We start from the raw sequence: 21,115 nt of genomic DNA on the forward strand, positions 1-21,115 counted from the left end.
AACTAGAGCATAACCTACTATTTTGTAACTTTGATCTTCATCTACATATTCAGAGTAAATGAATGGATCATTGGGATATAATTTTTGAGATACAAAATCTTTGAAAATGTAGAATAAGTTTTTTTTATAAACAATTACTTGTGTTGAGCTGTACCTCACGTTTAAATGTTTTAATGCCGTGTTTTTTAGGTAATCACCCAGATAAGTCATGATTGTAGGTTGTCTAAAAGTTCAAGTTGGATTATACACTCCTTTCTTACATGTGGTAAAGCAGAATGTTGTATTATATCAGTGGTGTTGTCCCATGACCATCTGCACAAACATAAACAAGCTTCACCATGCTGGGCACTATCTGTGTGAATTGAACCATCTGACAAGATTCCATGATTTTGAACATATGTTAGGACACTCTTGTAAGTGGAATGTAAGTTAATTTCTATCGTATTTAGTATTTGCTTAGTTTCATGTAACTCTAAAAAGTTTAAACATTTCAAGTAACTTGCCATTCTGTTTGTTAAAAAAATTTTGGTACCATTCAGCAATTTAATTTAACCTGCATTTATTTATTAGCATGTCAAGGTAATTAAAGATCAATGCTCGCCAAAATGAATAGTGATATTTATATATATATATATAAATAGACCAAAATTTCCATGTTAGTCACATACCACACTCAGTTATTTATTGAGTCTTGGAATTTAAGATGTCTTTATTAATAATTAAGTAATTTGCTTAAGTTTAAATTACCTAAGTTTTGAATAAGGCTTAATAGAAACTGAGAATGTCTTTCTATATGTATATTTTAATTTATAGTACATTTTCATATTCCTATCTTTTTATAATAAGTAAATATTGTTTTTGACTTTTTTCATTTTCAGTTTAACATGTGTGAAGAATAGATGTAGATGACTTAATACAGAGAAAAGTGATGGAATGTAGAAATAAACATAATACAATGAATAGTTATATAGTTTAACATTTAGGGTGGCTTAAAGCTATGAAATGGGTTAAAAAAGTAACTTTTGAAAATTGTTTATTAAAAGCATTAAATATGTATAGGGAGGTGTGCCAGTTGTTCCTACAAGGCTGTCTGTAAATATCCTTTTCTGAGAAAGTAGAGATTTTATTCAGAAATAAAACATTGATTCCTCTTTTAAGTTCTCTGTAAGTACTGACCTCCACAAGTGCAAACAATAACTAATTTCATAAACCAATAACACTGATATAAAAATAAGTCTTGCTGGTACCTTGCCATTGTTTTTTAAATTTTAACATTGAGAGCTCTTGTTATAATGGGGTATAAATATTGTTTAATGAAATTTAGTCAACTTATTGTATATTTGGTAGTGAGGAAAGCTGAAGAATATTAGTAAATAAAAGGCTGTTACTGATGGAATTTTGGCAAGCTATAGTTTTAACTTTGTTGTATACATTGATCAAAGTGAAAGAAACTTAAATTTTAAAATGAATAAACATAAGTAAAACGTTTAGAACAAAAAAAGGTAAAATTCCTACATTACGTGAACATGCATATCATATCAGTCTTATCATTTATTGGAAAAGAACTGTTATTTTGGATCAATTGAATGAAATAACAGCTGGAAATATCGGATAATTTACGAAAGAAATGAAAGTGAAAGTAATTATAAATAAAGATAAAGGTTTGTCAAGTCAACCGGTATATGAATGACATGTTTTTCTGAAAGTTTAGTGTATTAACTAAATACTCGCATGATCAGTGGCATTTTACATATTTATGGTTTCCATGTAGAGTACCTGGTTTGAGACTATTTAAACTTTCCAAAAAACATTGATCACTTGAGTGCCTTAATTAAACTGTACCCTTGTTATTTGTGGAGTACCTGAGGGTCAGTGCTTGGGCTTGTATTCTTTCATATTTACATTAATTATATTGCTAGAGGCATGTCATGAGAATTTACTGAGTTATATTCAAACTTTAATTAAATTACTTTTATTATCATGGTAAGTAAACTTGGCAACAAAACTTAGTTTGTAAAATAAATTTGGAAATTATAGTTTTAATTTCTTAGTTTTATAAGACAACATTTAAAAATGTCTTCAATTTTCCATTGTTTCAGTATTGTGATATTTGCCCTTTAAGTATTTCCTCTTCTCTTATTCATTGACCTCTTCTCGAAGAACTACAAAATTTGGCATAAGTCGCTCATTATAATATTGTTATTACTCAGACAAAGTATAATTTTTTTATGGCCTTCAATCTTATTTGGTTACAGAGCTATAAACTAGAAAATGAAGTCCCTTTAGCCACACCCATAATTAAGTTTTCTCTTTCACAAGTTTCCAATATTTAGTTCTCTTTGATATTTAAAATTATATTACTTTTAACCAACAGAAATCCAAATATTATATTACATAATTTTCTGTACAGGAGTTTGTTTATTTTGCTTCCAGTGCAAATTTTATTCCCACAGGAAACACATTGACAAGTTTAGCTAAATTTTTATTGAGTCTTACTGAATGGTAAGAAAGCCAGAAAATTTTGATAGTCCTAGGACAATATGTGCTTTTAGCATGTTATTTTGTATTCTTTGTTGCAATTTTGATTAACTAAAAATCATTTAGTGCACTAATATCATTATAATAATAGTTTTAATTAAGAGTTGATAAAAAAAGACCCAGGTAAGTACTATATTTCTAGTTTTTCATGTGTATTATTTATTATTATAAAGGTAAATAAAAAATAAGTTTTAGATTAGGTTAAATAAATAAAAAAAACAAAACGTTTTCCTGTGATATGCTCATTAGTAACCAATGCATTACATAATTTCTTCAGGTAACGTAAGCTACATGTTTACAAAGTGGTTCACAACTTGTGTGGTGATATCATTAGTTAGACACAGTTCAAAGAGCAATAAAATTTAAGCATAAATATACATATATTGTTAAGGGCTTAAAGCTATTTAAGATAGCCAAATGTGTCGTGAAGTCATTCTTGAAAATAAAAAGGGCAATATGTTTTCTTTTCATGGTATATGAGGTGTAGAGTTAGAATGGGGAAAATAACATAACACGTAAAGTTTTACTGAAAAAACACACATTGAAATTCCAGTGCAATTACCCACCCTTTTCCACAGTTATAGCTATTTGTCATATGATTTCCTTCTCGTGCACAGATTGTCACTCACTATGAGCTTTGAATTACTATCTAATTACACATGTATGCCACATGTGCAAATTAGCATTCAACAACCCTACACCAGTATGAGTGTAACACATCCTTATTCTGATATTTATATATTACTACGTCAACCTGCCACAATCAAGGCAGGTTATCTTAATTGCAGGGTATAGCCATACATTACAAACCCTCTCAGATATTTCCAGTGTCAGTGTTTCGGTCGCTCAAAGACGTCATGTTGTGGTTCATTGAACTGTGCTCGTTCTTGCCCAGAATGGTTAGAAGAAAAAGAGATGCAGCATTTGAAAACGATTCATAATATTACTTATCCTGAGGCTTGAAAATTGCTGTCCAGCACTTCATCTCAGATGTATGGCTGCTGCATGTCATCCCACAACTACAGTGTGAATGCAGACAGATATCTCTGTGCCTCCAAAAGAATCATTCTCAAACCAAATGAAAAGGATTTTGATCTGCATTGTTAAAAAGTTGATGAATCAACTTAACATCCATCTCTGTCCCTAACATACATTCCAGCAAATCCCAAGATCCACTTCCTCTGGTTCTGGGTACAGGCATTTCTTTGGGTGCATCATCATCTCCCACCACAATCTGCAAAAGGATCATTTGTTCTTGTCCCAGTCACTGGAATCCTCTTTAAACAGCATAGACCTACCCAATCGACCCAGGGCAGGATCCATGGAGGTTGACAGACCTCCCTCAAATAAAGACAGTAAAGGAAAAAAGACATGGTCGAAAACAGAAGGGTTCTCCACCCAACTTACCTGCACATAAGTAATAATGTACAACTTGATACAATGGAACTGTCGAGGTTTACGTTGTAATCTGGATGACATCAAAACACAGATTGCTTCCTACCATTCTGCATGTCTTTCCTTACAGGAAATATATCAGTAACCTGCCAATAAAGTTACCTTTCAGTATTTGTTTTTTTTTTTGTACAGAAATGACAGGCTGTGTGATGGACGAGCGTATGTAGGGGTGGCATTGTTGGTTTTTTAGCATGTGCCCACCCTGTCTTTGCCACTGGATGCACTCTTGGAGTCTATTCCTATCTTGCAAGGTGTTGCTGTACACTAATGCTAGTGATAATTTATTGTTTATGCATGACACCTTGTTAAGAGGATATAATTGGTCTTACCTGAAATCCAGTGTGTCTTTTTAAAATCCTAAACTTGTTTATTCTTATCCTTTGGTTTTTAGATATATCACAAGAAATCACAACACATTCATCCTTCCAGAATATTTTATATATTTCAATAAAGTCTATTCTCTCTCTCTTCTTTTTTTTAATGCTCTTAACATGCTTTTCATAAGTTGCCAGGTAAGTCAATCACGTATTTCAGTTGAAAACAGAGAATCTACCTAATTCTATCTAGTTTCTTTGGTTTTGTACATTTCTTGTCAACAAGCTTTTTTATTTCGTAAAATTTCAGTCATCAACATTATTTTAACTGAACTTTTCATGTTCTTAATTATAGGAATATGTTTTAAAGTCATTTTAAATACTTTATTGTGAGAGAGAAAAATGTAATGTAGATTGTATTGTCAGTAGTATGTACTTAATGGGCATTCTCTACTCAATCATATGAAATTAAATGTTGTCATGTTGTTTCGTATTCAGTCAGTAAATCAAACCACCCCACCCACTCCCCCACAAAAATTATATTCACCAAAGAGTTTTGCCTACTTCAAAGGCATCTTCACATTACAAAAGGAGAAAAGTTATGACATTTATGAAAAGTTGTTTTACATCTAATGCAGAAAATGCTAAATCACATGTTCATTCCAAATTTAATCACTTTTTATACCCTTATTTTAAAAAAGACCAGAAAATAGAGAGAATGGTGTTTCTGATTTTAAATATTTCTGGGAGAGCATGCCTCTGGATCTTCCTTAAGATATTGTGCATAAAATATGGTGTAGAGTCACAAGCCAGCACTACATAGTACACTAATGATTCATTAGTATCACCCACTTACTCTTAAACATACTGAAAACCCTGCCTGTTGCTCTTTTCTGAAGAAATCTTAATATAACCTTTCCATCCCTGGAGTAATTTTAGTAGCTGTGGTGTGAACAATTTACAACAAATCAGTGTCATTACTCAGACAAAGCTCACACAATATTTCAAGTGAAGATTCGAGGACCAACTAGTGACTTGAATAGAAAGACAACTTCCTCTTTTTCACTTGATAATCAGTTTAAGTTGCATCACTCTGAACAGTCCTTTACACATCACTATTCCTTCTTGTGTAAGAAGACCAAAGTTGTACACTACTTCATAAGTATTTGGTGGATCAGAGCAAGATATATTGATTATCTTTCTCATGAAGTACTTTGATCCTAGAGACATTTGACACCTTGTAATTCAGTAGTAACTTTTTGTTTCATGAATGTTTAACAGAATTTGATTTGATAACTTTTTCTTCAACAATTTTTTTATGTAAACCATTAAGATTTTCTGTACTTAATCTTTACCCATAGAAAGGGATTTTAAGGTAATAAAATTTATTTATTTTATTATAATTTCTTCAATAAAGAAATATGATTTGATATAAAATTGTAGTAAACTTTATTTTAACAAAAAGATTAATTATGGGCCATTGAAAAACAAACTATATATTATGTATTATAAACATTCTCCCTGATTTTATTCCTCACTCATGTTTAAAATTAACTGTAGCAAGTAAATTTATGAAAAGTAATTTTTTACAGCATCCAATCAAGAGCAGTTTTCCTGATGAAGTCACTAGTGGTGTTTTATCAAAAGTTTAAAGAAAATTAGGTTTACTAGAAGTTTCCAAAATGGTAAGTGTATCTGAAGAATTTTAAAAAATGCACTTCGAACAAAAACATTCAGGCTACTGAATACATATTCCATACATACATATTCCATTATCAATTAAATTATATTCTATTAAACCTGTATGTGTGCTTGGTCATTCTGACCAGTTCTGTAATCTCCATGTAACCATGAAACTACATAAACTACTGAAATGTTCTAAATTTACAAAGTGTATCATCATGAGTTTTGGCAAATGTTTATGTAAAAGTTACAAGCCATTTATTAACTGAAATTATATTTCAAGTAAATTGCTTTCATAAAACATTTATCCATTAATTTATGAATTCTCTGTCAAGTAATTCTGTGTAAAGTGTGATTTTTCATGCTAAGAATAAAATTAATTGTGCTCATTTCATGGTTTTTATGTTTAATTTACCTTACTTATAATACCATCTTAATGAATATCATTTTTTTATTTTTCATAGAACTTTAAACTTGCTCTCTCATCTTCACCACCATAACACCAACTGTAATGAAAGTAGTGAAACAAATGTTGGAAGTACATAATAATTGCAGATTGTGAAAATGCAATAACAATTTTTATTTTAGCACAGTCTCAGTTTTCTAAACATTTCCTGATTGGCTGCTTTTGATTTAATTACTTTACAATGTCTTTCTGACCCAATATAATGATGTAATAGTCAAATATACACAGTAGTAAAACTTAACCAACCAACTGAAATACGAAGTGTACAACTGAACATCTTCAACATCCAGATCCCTTCTTCCACCTCTTGTGGAGCAGATTGATTTTTTTATTCAAAACTGAACTATTTGTCTCTTATTTAAGTTTCTCCCAGGACCTTGGCCTTGAAGATGCTGTACCTTATTCACCATCTGAGACTTCAACCTTGAACAGGGTCTTTCCATACGTCTCCAGTTCAGGGTCTGTACACTGGGTTCCACTAGTTATACTTTTTGGGAATATACAGTCTGCAATTCTTCCCTTTGGTCTTCATATTTAGGTGAAGCTGACTGAGTTCAGTATGTCACAGATTGACGTTGCTTTTTCCATCAATCAGCCCACCACACTATGTTTTATTACCACCTCTGCCTGTTACCTTTCTCTGAGTCATCTGAGGAAGGTTGATACTTTCCATTTGGTTGTACTATTTTCATTGCCAACATCTTTTGAACCATTCTTTCATTCCCAATTATACAGATGGTTTAAAATCAGTTAAGTCTATTGGATCTGCCATGGTTTGTTGTAGCTAGGTGGTTTTGTACAATATCTCCTCTACAGTTTCTGTGTTCACTCTCAAGTTATATGGCATTTCTTTTGTTCTGGATGATATAGAAGCTACACAGTACACTTAATGTTCTATTTATACCAACTCTCTTCACTCTCTACTGGTCAGAGAATCGCTTTGTGTTAATTCTCACCTTATTTTTGCAATATTCAACACTGGCTGGCCTATTTTTCTGTACATGTACCTCTGAAGGTGCACCACTGTTTTATCGGAGTACATCACGAATATTAATATTACAATCACAAAAGCTTCAAAAACAGACATTTTGTGATACAGACCCAACCAAGCCCAACTAAAACAATACTCTATCCTAACCATAAGTTATGATTACATATATAGGGTAGCATGTGAAATACACCCTTAATATATAAACTTTTGTTCATATGCTGTTATAAAATGAGTGAATCCCAGTATTCCTTGATAAAATAGTAGCCCAAGAGTCGGCAGTGGGTGATGATGACCAGCTGCTTTCCTCGTTTCTTAAACTACTCAATTAGGGACGGCTAGCTCAGATAGTCTTTGTGTAGCTTTGCGAGAAATTTCAAAAACAATTTAGGTCTAACACAAAAAATGTGGTAAACATTATCGAACAAGCTGAAAGAAAGATATCAACCATCAGCACACATGAATTACTGCTAAGTAAGTGAAGGTTATTATATAGAACACATCTGGGTCCAGTTTAACAATTTTTGTACCAGTTCTTTACTTTCGACTACATTACCAAAATGAACGAGTCTGATACTGCACACCCAGCCTATTACAAGACATCTAAACTTTTTATTCCTTCAATATGAGGCAATGAACCCTAAGTAACTGAAAACATCTAGTTATTCTGTGTCTGGAAGCGGCAGCTAAGTCTGTGGTTATTGTTGCAAGGTTGAGATAGGAGTTCGTCATAGACATTCCAAATTACTAACATTTTACCTTATGCAAATCATCAGTCAAAACTGTAAACAGAAGGTTTTCCTGTATGTAATAAACGTTACAGAAACTCGTCATATTTACACACAAAATGCCAGATAGTAAAACTAGCTCCGCTTTCAGTTACCTCTACAAGTGTCACTGTGACTTCTGAGACATCAACATGGGTGTCACTGTGACTGAAGCGAAGCTGTTATTGGTGTTAATATCGTAAAAATGGTATTAATAAAGTAGCTTATAGTAAACACCCACTTCAACGAAACTATATCAAAATAAAAGTTGAATATATCCCTTACATAATAAAGTATACCAGTGATATTGTGTTAATTGGTTTGGTGTAGCTTGAACTTTGTTCAAAGTCACATGAGAGTTATCTCCGCTAGCCGTTCCTAATTTAGCAGTCTTTTAGTCATGAAGACTGGGATTGACCGTCACTTGGTTGAAAGTGCAAGCATGTTTGGTGGGACAGGGATTTGAACCCGTCACCATCAAAATGGGAGTCAAGCGACTACTCATCTGGCCATACAGGACTAATATAGTGTTAATGAAGGTAAACCAATAATATCGTGTTAGTGAAAGTTGTTGAAAATGTTGAAGTATGTTGCCTTGTTTCTCAATTCAAGTTTAAGGATTATCTCCATCTTGAAAAGTCCTTCATCTGAACACATCTTCACAATCCATGTACATGATTATTTTTCATAACCATCACATACTTTTCCAAATGTGACAAAGTCTTAGTGACATCCAATTACATACTAAATTACAAATAATGTTGCTACTGTACCACTGGAGCCTTATATTCAAGATGTTGATTTGGTTATTCAAAATTATTTTAATATAACATTCTGAACCCTGTGCATCCTACTAAAAATATAAAATGTATTAAATCATCATACATGAACAATTTTAATATTTCAGTAAATATAGAAATGTTTTCTTGATCAGTTTCTGTTAAATAATAATTTAGTATTGAATAAATCAGGTAGGATCAAACATGTTATGAAGATTTAAAAACTTGTTTGTTAGAATCTTTTAAACAAGCCTATCCAATAATAGAACTATACAAAGATACGATAAAATGTAAATTAGTTAGTACTTTGTATTTTCAGTACGTAGTTGTATTGAAATTAACAAATGTAAAGGAATTCCTCATATTGGTTAAGAACCGTTGTAATGAAAATATATCAGACAAACTGTCTGTTCACTGTTTAAATAATTCAGTCTTTAATTGTTGTTTTTTTATAATTTTATTTATACAGCACACCTACAGTTTTGATCAAATCTTATTGCAAAAACATATACATGATTTCAATTATTCGTATCAATAAATAATCTGAACATGTGGATATAGTCTCTTTGAATCTCTTCTGAATAACATGTTTCAACAATATCCTTACCATAATTGATGTTTTGGACTACATGAAATCAGATATTACTGTTATATCATTTAAATGTGTCATTATATCTGCAATCTGCCTTTGCAGGTTAAACATACTGATAAGTTATGATGGTAAGTATTTTGCATGAAGAAAACCAAATAATTCTACTTTTGAACTTACAAACAGAAGGACCAGTAAATACGTTTGTTTATAGTTATTTATATATACACTAGAATACACACATAAAATTTCAATACAGTTTTGGTAATGTCGATTTTCAGCTTTGCTTGACATCAGTAGTGTCTATATTTTTTAAAGAAAAAGTTATTGTACGTTGATTGTGAATTATTGAAAACTTAATATTTCTCATACACCGTAAATATATTTCCGATAGATACCACTTCTCATAAGATGGCTTTACTGTTAAGTTTCTGTCGACACTAGTTCCACCTACCCAAGGTTTCAACAGGAACGTGACTACTTCTACTGTCGCAGCCTCTTCCAAGAAAAGAAGTACCAGAAGTGTGAGTCGATATCTTACCTAAACTCACACTGACTTGGTTGAGGAAACAGTGATGAGCACCCTTCGAAAGTGTCCAAATGCATCTCTATGGGAGTGCAACATCTCAACCTAGAGGAAAACACATGTGGGACAACGCTCATAACCAGATACAGTCTTCGCCCATGTTGACAGTACGTTTCACTAAACTGGGTGTCAAAAAGAGGATGACATCCTTAATTGTAGATATGATGGTTGGTCCACCTTTCCCATGGTAATGTGTGATATCCTAGCCAACACAGTGCATCTAGACCTGTCTGTCTCCTTTCTATACCAGACCACCTGGGAATCAACCTTTTGAAGAAGATATGACAGGGGTGTCTTAACCAACTAATACTATTTGGTTGGTCCAGTACTTTCTAAAACCAGTTTTACCACAAACTAACCAGCAGGAGATTGTACAGTTATAACATTCTCTAGTGTAGTATAGTACAGGAAAAATGATATATAGAAATGAAAAGTAAATAATCTACATGTACAGTTAATCCAAAAGCCACGTTTGAAACTGGAGAGTGGTGATAGTGGAATGATAATTTGACACCGAGTCTGATGAATGAGTGATATTTAAGGGTAAGTACTTAGAGGGAGTATTTTGTGAAGGATAAGGACTGGAAATTAAGTTTGAGCTGGCCATAAATGTGTTATCAAAAGGACAGATGCAAGTGTGGACTGAGTGACGTATAAAACCTTGAGAAGGAAACATATATAAGTAACTTGGTCTAACTAAATAGAATTAATTTACTATCTAAGCAAAACGATGTGGTATTGGAGACCAAAAAGTTATGACTGTTCTTTCTGAGATGGGTGGTAAGTGTGTACAGAGGTTGAGTATTTCACTTATTAGATAACTATCAGAACACTTGGGTATTGAAAGAACACACTGTACAAAGGATCTTATAGGTATTGAGTAATGGATACCAGGTTCCATTGATTCTGTTATACTCAGTAACAGATGTGAAAGTGAGTGTGACTCAAAGGCATAAGGACTTCCATTACTGCTGTTACCTCCACTAAAGAAATTACTTCACTAGTAGACATATTAAGACTGCATCAATGTAAACGAAAAGAAAGAAAATTCAGACCGATTGAGAAATGTGTTGAAAAATATCCCAGGTGAAAAGTGTATGAACAGAAACACGAAATTTAAGATTTGTGTTTAAATGGAGTGAATTTTGAAACTAGTTACTTAATAACTGTACAAAATAAAAAGTAATAAACAGCATGAAAAACGTTAAAGTAAAAACAAGAAGGAAAAATTTTAACACATCATAAAACTATTGTGTCAAATATAGAGATGAAGATTGGAACCCCCATTTTATTATCTCCAACTGGTTAGTTCAGAAGACATCTGGTTTTGGAAAAAGTTAACATTTTCTTACATGAAAATGTGTTTCCATTAGACGCTTACCATTTCACACAGAGATTATATCTTCTGTGAACATCTGCCTTGAGTATCTGCGTGACATTAGTTTTTAGGCAACTTCAATCTGAACTCACGTGATTCTTATTAATGAATAATGATGTTATTGTTTAATAGCTCCCTCTATACTGCTCCACTCATGAAATTTCATTATTAAAGAGAAAATAAGTCGTAATTACCCAAATGAACACATACGCATCAGAAAACCTGTGAGGGAAGCGGCTATTTGATAGGCAGATCATGATACAAATGATCTGTTCTCAAATTAATCGCTTCAAATACATGAGAATCTATACAGCAAATCCATTGGATGGATGCCGAATCATGACGGTCGAGTGTTTTAAAAAGGAATTAAAGATCTGATACCTGCTCCATAATTAATGTAAAAAATCACCACGAAATTATCAGAATGTATCATAATCAAACAATTCACTAGCAGTGGTAAGGAATACAAACATGTCCAATGTACAGAACAGAGCTCTGGCTCACTGATGTGTAAGAATTGCTTATGCTGGTACATATGTTTAAGATGAGATTGTTGTTCAATAATGTATCACAACCAGTAAACATAACATTTCTGAAGAGGTGTGGGTTTGGTACGATTCAAAGTGAAGGAACCAAAACAGTGGTAATAGATTATCTAGCCACAACAAGTTTCTCGAGCACAGTAGGAAACAGTGAAAATGGTTGGGTCAAGAGGATAAAGTATTGGGTTGGAGTGAGTAAGGATTTGAACATTTTGTCAATTCATCCAAAACGGGTTTCTACCATCAAAGATATGACTGGAGGACTCTTTACATGAGTATGAAAACAGAAGGCTATCTTGCATGTAATAACGAAACCACAGACCAAGTCAACGGAGATGTAGTGTTTGAAACAATAAATTATAACATCAGTGGATGAAGAAAAGCAAGCATCTAGAAAACTCTGTAATGGGAATAGGAAGAAAGGCGTTTGTAATATAGACCTGAATATGGAATAATGATCCAACGAAGTGAAGAAAACTTTTCTAAATGAAAACTGCACAGATTAATAACTAAATCCCTTCGTGTCTTTTTAAGGACATCAAGTAAAACCTTGTAAGATGATTGGTAAATTTCTTCACACCTAAAGAAAACAGATTTCAAAGTGGATGAAATTGAACAGGTTTAGAACTGATCGTTAGAGAGAAAAGAACTGGAGAGAAATCCTATGTGTAAGAATGGTTGTAATCCATCCGTTATTTGACATGTGGGACCAGAGGAAGAAACAGTGTATAGAACAAGCCACAGCAGAAAATAGAATGGAACAAGAATCATTCCAAAGGGAACAGCCTCTCTATGAAGTACTTCTGACATGAAGTGAAGACGTAAAGTGCAAGGAGGCAAACAAAGAAGGTTCAGGAAAAGACAGGGTAATTGTGTACTGGGTAGTTGAACTGAATAAATGGGTCAGCTTTCCAAAAATTCAAAATTTATACCACAGTTTGTGAATCTAGATAGTGCATGTAAAAATAACTATAATTCTTAATCAGTGAATCAGTAAGACTACGAGGACCATACATATAGTCCTGGAAATGTAGTTGGTGTAAAAAGAAATCAGTATGTATGCAGATGTAAGTAACTGATGAAAAACAAGTAATACATCAGCATTAGATTTATACAAACGGGATTGTGAAAGAGGGAAAAAGACTTGGAATGGAATATACATGAGAAATTAAGCCCACATAATGAGAGGATGGTCGAATACTGTCCTCAGTGGGAAGTTCACATAGCCTTAGAAGTAGATGAACGTAAACAAACAAGCTGACCTTCTGCTGAAATTCCTATTGAAATCGAAAGGATGAAAGAGAGTCAAATAGATATGAATAAAGTTGCAGACTACATAATGGTGTTCACTAATATATGAAAAGTGGCTGTAATGTCAAATAGATGTGAATGAAGTTGCAGACTACATGATGGTGTTCACTAATATATGAAAAGTGACTGTCACATCAAATAGATGTGAATGAAGTTGCAGACTACATAATGGTGTTCACTAATATATGAAAAGTGGCTGTCGCGTCATCAACACGTAACTTTTATCTCCTTGCCACTGTTGAAATTTCACTTATGTGTAAACATTCTTCTCTCACAAAGGATAGAGAAATAGTGATATGGACTTCTACGTTAATAAATAGAAAAAAATGTTATTCGAGAAACAAAGCAATCTCTGTTATTAAAAACTAGTAACTCTACAAAACAATTTTTAAATACCACAGAGAGAACGAGAAAATAGGAAGTTAGTGTTTCTAAGATTGTTGGAAGACACATGCCGAATTGTGAGAAATCTCATGAGCCAAGATGGCAATTGTCTAAAGAGAAAAATCTCTAAGGCAAACGAACAGAAGACATCTTAACTGTGTTAAAGGTTTATATTGTTTCAGAAGGGCTGTAGCAGCCAATGAATATACCAGTCGGCCGAGAAACTCCATTCATACCATCTCCTGCAGGCTGCTTCTTTGGAGATCTGGTATGGAAAGGAAGTTGACCAGTTTAGATGTATTGTGTTGGCTAGGATGCCCCCACCCAATCATGGGAAAGAGGGTGGACCACTTTAGATTTAATGTTTTAGCTCGGATGTTTCCTACCTATCATAGGAAAGGAGGTGCACCCGTTTAGATGTATCGCGTTGGGAACAATGCTCCCCACCCAATCATGTGAAAGAAGGTGGACTAATTTATATATATTGTGTTTACTAAGATGCTCCCCACTCTACACTCTACCACGGAAAAGAAGGTGGACTAATTTATGTGTATTGTGTTTACTAAGATGCTCCCCACCCTATCATGGGAAAGAAGGTGGACTAATTTATATGTATTGTGTTTACTAAGATGCTTCCCAATCTACCATGGGAAAGAAGGTGGACTAATTTATATGTATTGTGTTTACTATGATGCTCCCCAATCTACCATGGGAAGAAGGTGGACTAATTTATATGTATTGTGTTTACTAAGATGTTCCCCACTCTATCATGGGAAAAAAAAGATGGACAACTTTATATGTACTCTATCTGCTAAGATGTCCCTCCCCCCAACATGGGAAAGAAGGTGGACCAGCCAGGATATCTACAGTTAAAAATGTCATTTTACACCCAGCGTCGTGACCCGTACATTCAAGATAGGAAAAATAGTGTACCTAGTTATTTACGTTATCCCACAAGTGCGTTCCTCAAGAGAGAGTCACACTCCGAGGGCATCTTGTGGACACTTTCGAGGACTGCTCATCTAGGTTCCTCCACCAAGTCAATATGAGCTTCTCAATGTGATTCTTGTTATTTTTAGGTGAGATATCGTGTCAAAGTTGATGTTTTCTTACACTGAAAATATATTTCCCATTGATACTTTACTCTCCTCACACTTCTGGTGCTTCTTTTCTGTCAACTTTGAAGATTGTGTTCTACAGTAAATAGGAAGCCAGCTTCCAGCTTTGATAGTAGAGTATGTTTCAGTGAAGCGTTGTGCTTGTTTATTTACATGCTTCAACGCAGATGAACCAAGTTGAGACATGCGGTAGATGAGAATTTTAAGGCTAGTGGAACCAAAAATATTTTCGCATATTGAAGACTACACTGAACAATAATAGCTGTTATGTGAGAACAAAAAGATATTCTATCGAAAATAGTATGAAACTAGATGTTTTAGACTGTGTACAATAATCTGGTATAATCTTCTATGAGTGTTTAGTTTTAAATATTTTTCAAAACGATGCCCAATAAAACATTTTGCGAATCTTATTACATTGTCCTTCCAAAATAAAGTTTGTGTCTGTCAATCAAACATTTCTAATACTCTGAATTCAACCAATTAATGTGGCAGACAAACAGAAATATCTTTTCTCCTTCGTTTCTTCTTATAGTTTCCATTAACACTTGAACCAGTAATTTCAAGTTATCTCAGATAATTATGCTGCAGTATATTTGGTAGAATTCTGTAAATGAAAACAAACCATTAACTATGAATACAACTATGTAAACAAAACTCAACATTTTACATGACAAATAATAATGCAATAATATCTGAAATCAATATTTAAATAAAATCAGGACTAGTAACTTTATATCAGTACAAAATATCTGAATAAAAATATTAGTAAATAATTTGTTGAAAAAATATATTGTGAAATAAACATTTTCCAAGTATAACATCAAATAAAATCAAATTATATTATGTGTGTATTATTTCTGTAGTAAAGCCATATCTGGCTATCTGTTGGGTTAACTGATAATAATTTAAACTATGATTTTAACGTTGTAACTCTGTACAATAAGTGCTGTACCATATGGGGAATGAATTATATTAAAATATATAAAGCATAATATTTGTTATATAATGGTAACGAAATGCTAGGATTAAATGTGTTCAAATTATCTGTATGTAACTGGAACCTAAAGTTGGTAAACATCTCAGATAGAATACAGAAACAGAATGTTTCAAACAATCCGTTTTAAAGTTCTCTTTATCTCTTTTGTGTGTAGTGTTTCAACAAATGACTTTAATGTCCTTAAACATAAAATTAATTGTTCATTAGACAAAATTCTATATTAATTTGAATGATTGGTATATTTTGTTGTTATTAATCAAACTTTCTGAACCTATATTCCTTACACCAACAACTACAAGAAGTAATGATTGAGTATTTCAGTCATGTTAAGAACCACTCAACAATAACATACCATTACGTCACATGTTAATGTGTGAATCACAGTGTTATTAATTCATAACACGTTGGTGTAGCTTTTCATTTTCAACATAATCAGGAGACAGATGAACGGATAGACAGACACCACGGTTCACAGTATGTTGTATAAAACGTAGTAGATAACGTTCTCTGTCAATCTGGATTGGATTCCTTTTTCTTTGTGACTTAACACTCAATGGATGTCACAAAATTATAAATACAAAGTATTTCTGAGGTAAAACTGTTCATACACACTTAGAATTATTTCTTGCTTACAGTTTAATATTTAATATAAACGTGTGCACTCTACATCTGAAAGTTACTCACAAGTCGTGGTCGTTGTTCAGGTCAAATTCTGTAACAACATAAAAAGGTAAGATAAAAAGATTGCAGTAAGTAAATCACTGAGAAAATTGTACGAAAAACAAGACATGAGTAATTAGTATGTGAAGAAATGATAATTGGTTAACAACTACAATCATAGGATTTGGAGTCAAAAATCAATAGGTAGGTTGTCTACTGGAGAAACTCGTTCACATTTAAAGAAACATGAAAGTCTGGATTGGTTTTAATACTTGACCTATACTGAATGAATGATTTATAATTATAAAGTCTAAAGTATTTATGAAAAAAAACTGTTGGTATACATTTATAATTATGTTTTACTTAAAGTTTAAAATATGATATGTGGGTGTACACTCAACATGTGAAAGGTGCTTACAAGTTGGTGTTGGATAAAAAAAAACAGTTAGGTTAAAAATAGGATAAAAAATACAGATCAATATGGTGATAGGTAACCGCTTTTTATAACTCACAAATTATGTTTTAGTTCCAGATTAAGTTTAACCACATATCATACAGAGGGAATTCTTCTGACTAAAGACATCAAATTTATCTTTGTTCAGGGCTTGTCCATATAATCACCCAAAAACTGATTGGCTGATGTACTGAAAGCCGAACGCCATCTAGTAGAAAGAACTAATAAAATACGGGATTGTTCATGAAAACACACAGAAATGTTCGGTGACACATGGTTTTCGTTTATACGCTAACATAGTGAAGAAACAGGACACGAACGATAAATATTCTTTGTAGGGATGATACTGATCTGGGATTCATACTTAAAGAAACCATCTATATCAAACAACTTTAACCAACACCAAATATCTTGTTGTCTTCATTAAAATCGTTCCATTTAAAATATGAAGATTTTTATTTTTTATTTTTAGTAATTAACTTTCTATACATTTTAGTTTTGATTAAATAATTGTTATTTCAGCAATGTATTTTAGTTATTTAGGTAGAAATAATGTATTATTTTTGTTTTGCTTTAAATAGTGAATGTGGAATATGTAAGATATTTTACGCTACATATAAACAAATGCAGCATTATATAACATTCAGGATATATATTTTAGGTAAATCCAATGTAAACAATTAATTAAGTTATATTTTCTAATCTCACTATTACATAAACGACACGACGTGCATATCTGTGTCTATTTGACTGAAATAATAAATACAGTGTGTCACTATTTATCAAATGTCTCTATAAAGAAAAATCTATAAAAAATTCTCACTTTAGCATTCTAATTTCGGATAATTTTAAAAGTAACTATGATACAAACAACAAGCGTTTGTTTTTCCATAGAAATGAATATTAAATACTCTTCGTATAACAAGAGCCCTACCTTCACTTGGACTAAACCTGAAGATTTGATTATATCTTTTTTTATTGATATAATTTATAGATACAGATTTAAGAAATGGAGTTTAAAGCTTATTTTGTCAATAAACGGTACCACATTTAACAGATAATAAAATATAGTGTATATTAGAACAGTCCGAAAACCTTTCCTATGCAGTACGTGTCGTAAAAAGATTCTCTCTTTCTTTATAGAAAATGTTCAATTGTTCTAAACTTTTCAACACGACGTTATTGAACACAGACAAGTATTTGCTAACATTAATTACTAGGCTTCTCACTGGTTGTGGAGTAAAGTGAATGTTACTTACTAATTGTCTAACTTTTGTTTCTTATTTTAAGAATTTAATTCAGATGTATAAAATGTTTCCATGGGAATATACAATTAAAATATTTATAGAAAACTTTATACCTACAAATTGTGCTGGACGATGTACCCATGAAATGCAGTGTGAGAAACTTCCATAAGATTTTGTTTTTTCTTCGCACAGTTCGGTTCTCATTTTAATATCTTGTTTCCTTAGTTACCATTCGTGGCCGCTCTTTGAGACGTTGAGGTGTCATTATGTGACCTTCAATAACACTATTCGTAAGTAAAGGAGTAGCCCAAGATTAGGCAGTGGTTGGTGATGACCAGTTCAGATGTTACACTGAGTTAGTTTGTCGGTAAATAATTTGACTTAAGTTTAAGTAATGATAATTTCCACTGTTGTTCTTTTAGTTAGTTCAGGAGGCTTAAATTATAGCCAGATAGTTGTGGTTATACATACATTGACATATTAGAGAAATGATTAATAATTATTCTGTCAGACAGTTTTCGAACTGTCCCCCCTCCTCCACTGGTACAGCGGTAAGTCTAGGATTTACAACGCTAAATTCATGGATTCTATTTCCCTCAGCGAGGCTCAGCAGACAGCCCGATGTGGCTTTGCTATAAAAAAAGAAAACACACACAAACTTACGAACTGTGTAAGATACAGAAATATTAGTAACTGGACGGACCGTAGGGTTTAATATCCAACACTGTCAAGGACTTGGAAGCGATGTGAAAATAACAGATTTATGGCCAGTAAGAACCACACCCACATTTTTCTGCTTTCCCCGTTCATATAAAATCAGACTTGAAATACTTGGAGGACGACAACAAGGCGTTAGTTACCATGTACTCCCTCTGTAGGTAAGAGTATCGTCATGAGGACTGATGCAGAAGATAAGTGATTCAGTAAACAGGAAAAGAAGCGCAGTCGCTTTGATGACTTTCCTATAAAACAGTTATTTATTCTCTTCTGACATTTATTTTCCTTTGGAAAGCTGTTTACATTTCTTTACAATAAAATCCCAAATACGTTTCGTGGACTTTTGTTTCTAGTGATTCACAGAAATTTTTTATTTTATAGATTTTGAAAACTCCGGTAAATCCTTTAAGCTCTATATATTTATTTTAATATTTAATCTTGTATAACAGTCACAGCCTGATATAAATTTTATTGTATTGAGTTAATGAATTTTTTTAAGAATACACAGTTCTATAAGTCACTCAACATCTGGGAATTCTGATGTACAGAAGTACATTAAAAGGTTAAGCTATTGGTTAAAAGAAAGCAAATCAAACATGAAACTGTTTACAGTTTTATTATCAATGTTCAGATGTGAAATATGTTGAGGAGTGGTAATTGAAGTAATCAATAAAAATCTAAATAATTTCAAACAGGACAAACACCAGAACATTTTTGAATTTCTATGTTACTACTTTTAAAAAGATAGAATTACTTATAAAGTAAAAAATACAACAAATACTTCACTAAATATACTGATATTTTCCCATAGTTTTCTGGATACTCATATGCTTATTTTAATTCAAATTTTAAAATAGTTTTTACCATCGCTGAGCTTGTTATTAAATCAGACAACCACTAATATCTACCTGACATGGGCGGTATCTGAGGAATTGTCGGCCGTAGCTTCGTCATCAATAACAAATTTTACGTTGACTGAAATGACAGTGTCACCTAAAAAAACACAAAACAACAACAACATTTCTATTTTGAAATTCCCGTCCGTCTACATCTATGTACATACGTGTATATGTATATATGAGGGCCATTTATCGCATAAATAAATGGAGCAAGAAAGTGTATGAGAACCTACGTAAATTATTTATATATACACCAACTTGTAGTGATTTGAGTCGAGGAACCTAATGGTGATCCATCTTTTGTATATGATGAGGTATACACAAGCAAATAGTACAAAATAGTAGACCAAAGACTTGGCGGTTGTTGGTTTGCGATGACTACTTGACTTCCATCCTGGTCTTTCTGCTACATTGTGGCCGACTAAGCGCAAATGGCCCTCGTGTAGCAATGACTAGAACAAATTGTAAGATTGTATAATACTGTAGAGGAAGTGTGTTACATGAGTTTTGTTTTCTATGTTTGTATAGTATGTGTTCTGCTAAGAACAATTTAACAATAACAAACCGTTATGTCACATTTTACATTCTGATACATATGTGATATTAATTCATAACAAGTTAGTGTAGAATATCCTGTTTGTTGTTAACATTATTCATACCTGTTCTATTGTTATCTAAATAGTTAATGTTTGACTTCATCCATAGCTTTTCACACTCAACATGAGAAGTTAAGTCGTTATAAACAGGAGTGAGATGACGGACGACACCACGGTTCACAGTATGTATAAAACAAGTAGTACATAATGTTCTTTGTCCAATCACATTCAGATATTGTCCACAGCTGTTTCAAGTCAGTCTTCACTGATTGGTGTTGATATCGAATTCTGTAACATCATAAAAGGGTGAACAAAGTCTGTAAAAGTAAACCTCTAAGAAAATTGTACGAAAAACGAGGCTTGAGTATTTACTATATCAAGAAATGAAATTAGATAAAAATAATAATAGGATTTGGGATTAGAAGTTAAAAACAATAGGTAAATTGTATACTGGGGAATCTCGTCAGGCTTTACATATAAAAAAGCATGAAAGTCTCCATTGGTTTCTCACATCTTTGTGACTTACACTCAATAAATATCACAAAATTATAAAGTTCAAAGACAATCTGAGTAAAATTATTCGGTACAGATTTATAATTGTTATTTAATGTTGTATGTTGTTCAAGGAATATACCAGTGAAGTA

General features: G+C 32.6%; 1 long non-coding RNA gene across 7 annotated transcripts in view; it reads left to right on the forward strand.

Annotated features, from left to right (window-relative positions):
- Nucleotides 1-21,115, forward strand: part of LOC143241890 (uncharacterized) — a 153,565-nt gene that overhangs the window by 4,406 nt on the left and 128,044 nt on the right. For 3 of the 7 annotated variants that reach the window (XR_013022322.1, XR_013022325.1, XR_013022323.1), the window contains exons 2-3: nt 190-424; nt 5,900-5,992. This is a non-coding gene — a long non-coding RNA (uncharacterized LOC143241890). Of the gene's footprint in view, nt 1-189; nt 425-5,899; nt 6,352-9,973; nt 10,096-21,115 lie in introns of those variants that run through there. The other 4 variants (XR_013022328.1, XR_013022327.1, XR_013022324.1 and 1 more) reach the window with 3 other exon arrangements.

Source organism: Tachypleus tridentatus, unplaced genomic scaffold, assembly GCF_004210375.1.
Source record: "Tachypleus tridentatus isolate NWPU-2018 unplaced genomic scaffold, ASM421037v1 Hic_cluster_1, whole genome shotgun sequence".
NCBI lineage: Eukaryota > Metazoa > Arthropoda > Merostomata > Xiphosura > Limulidae > Tachypleus > Tachypleus tridentatus.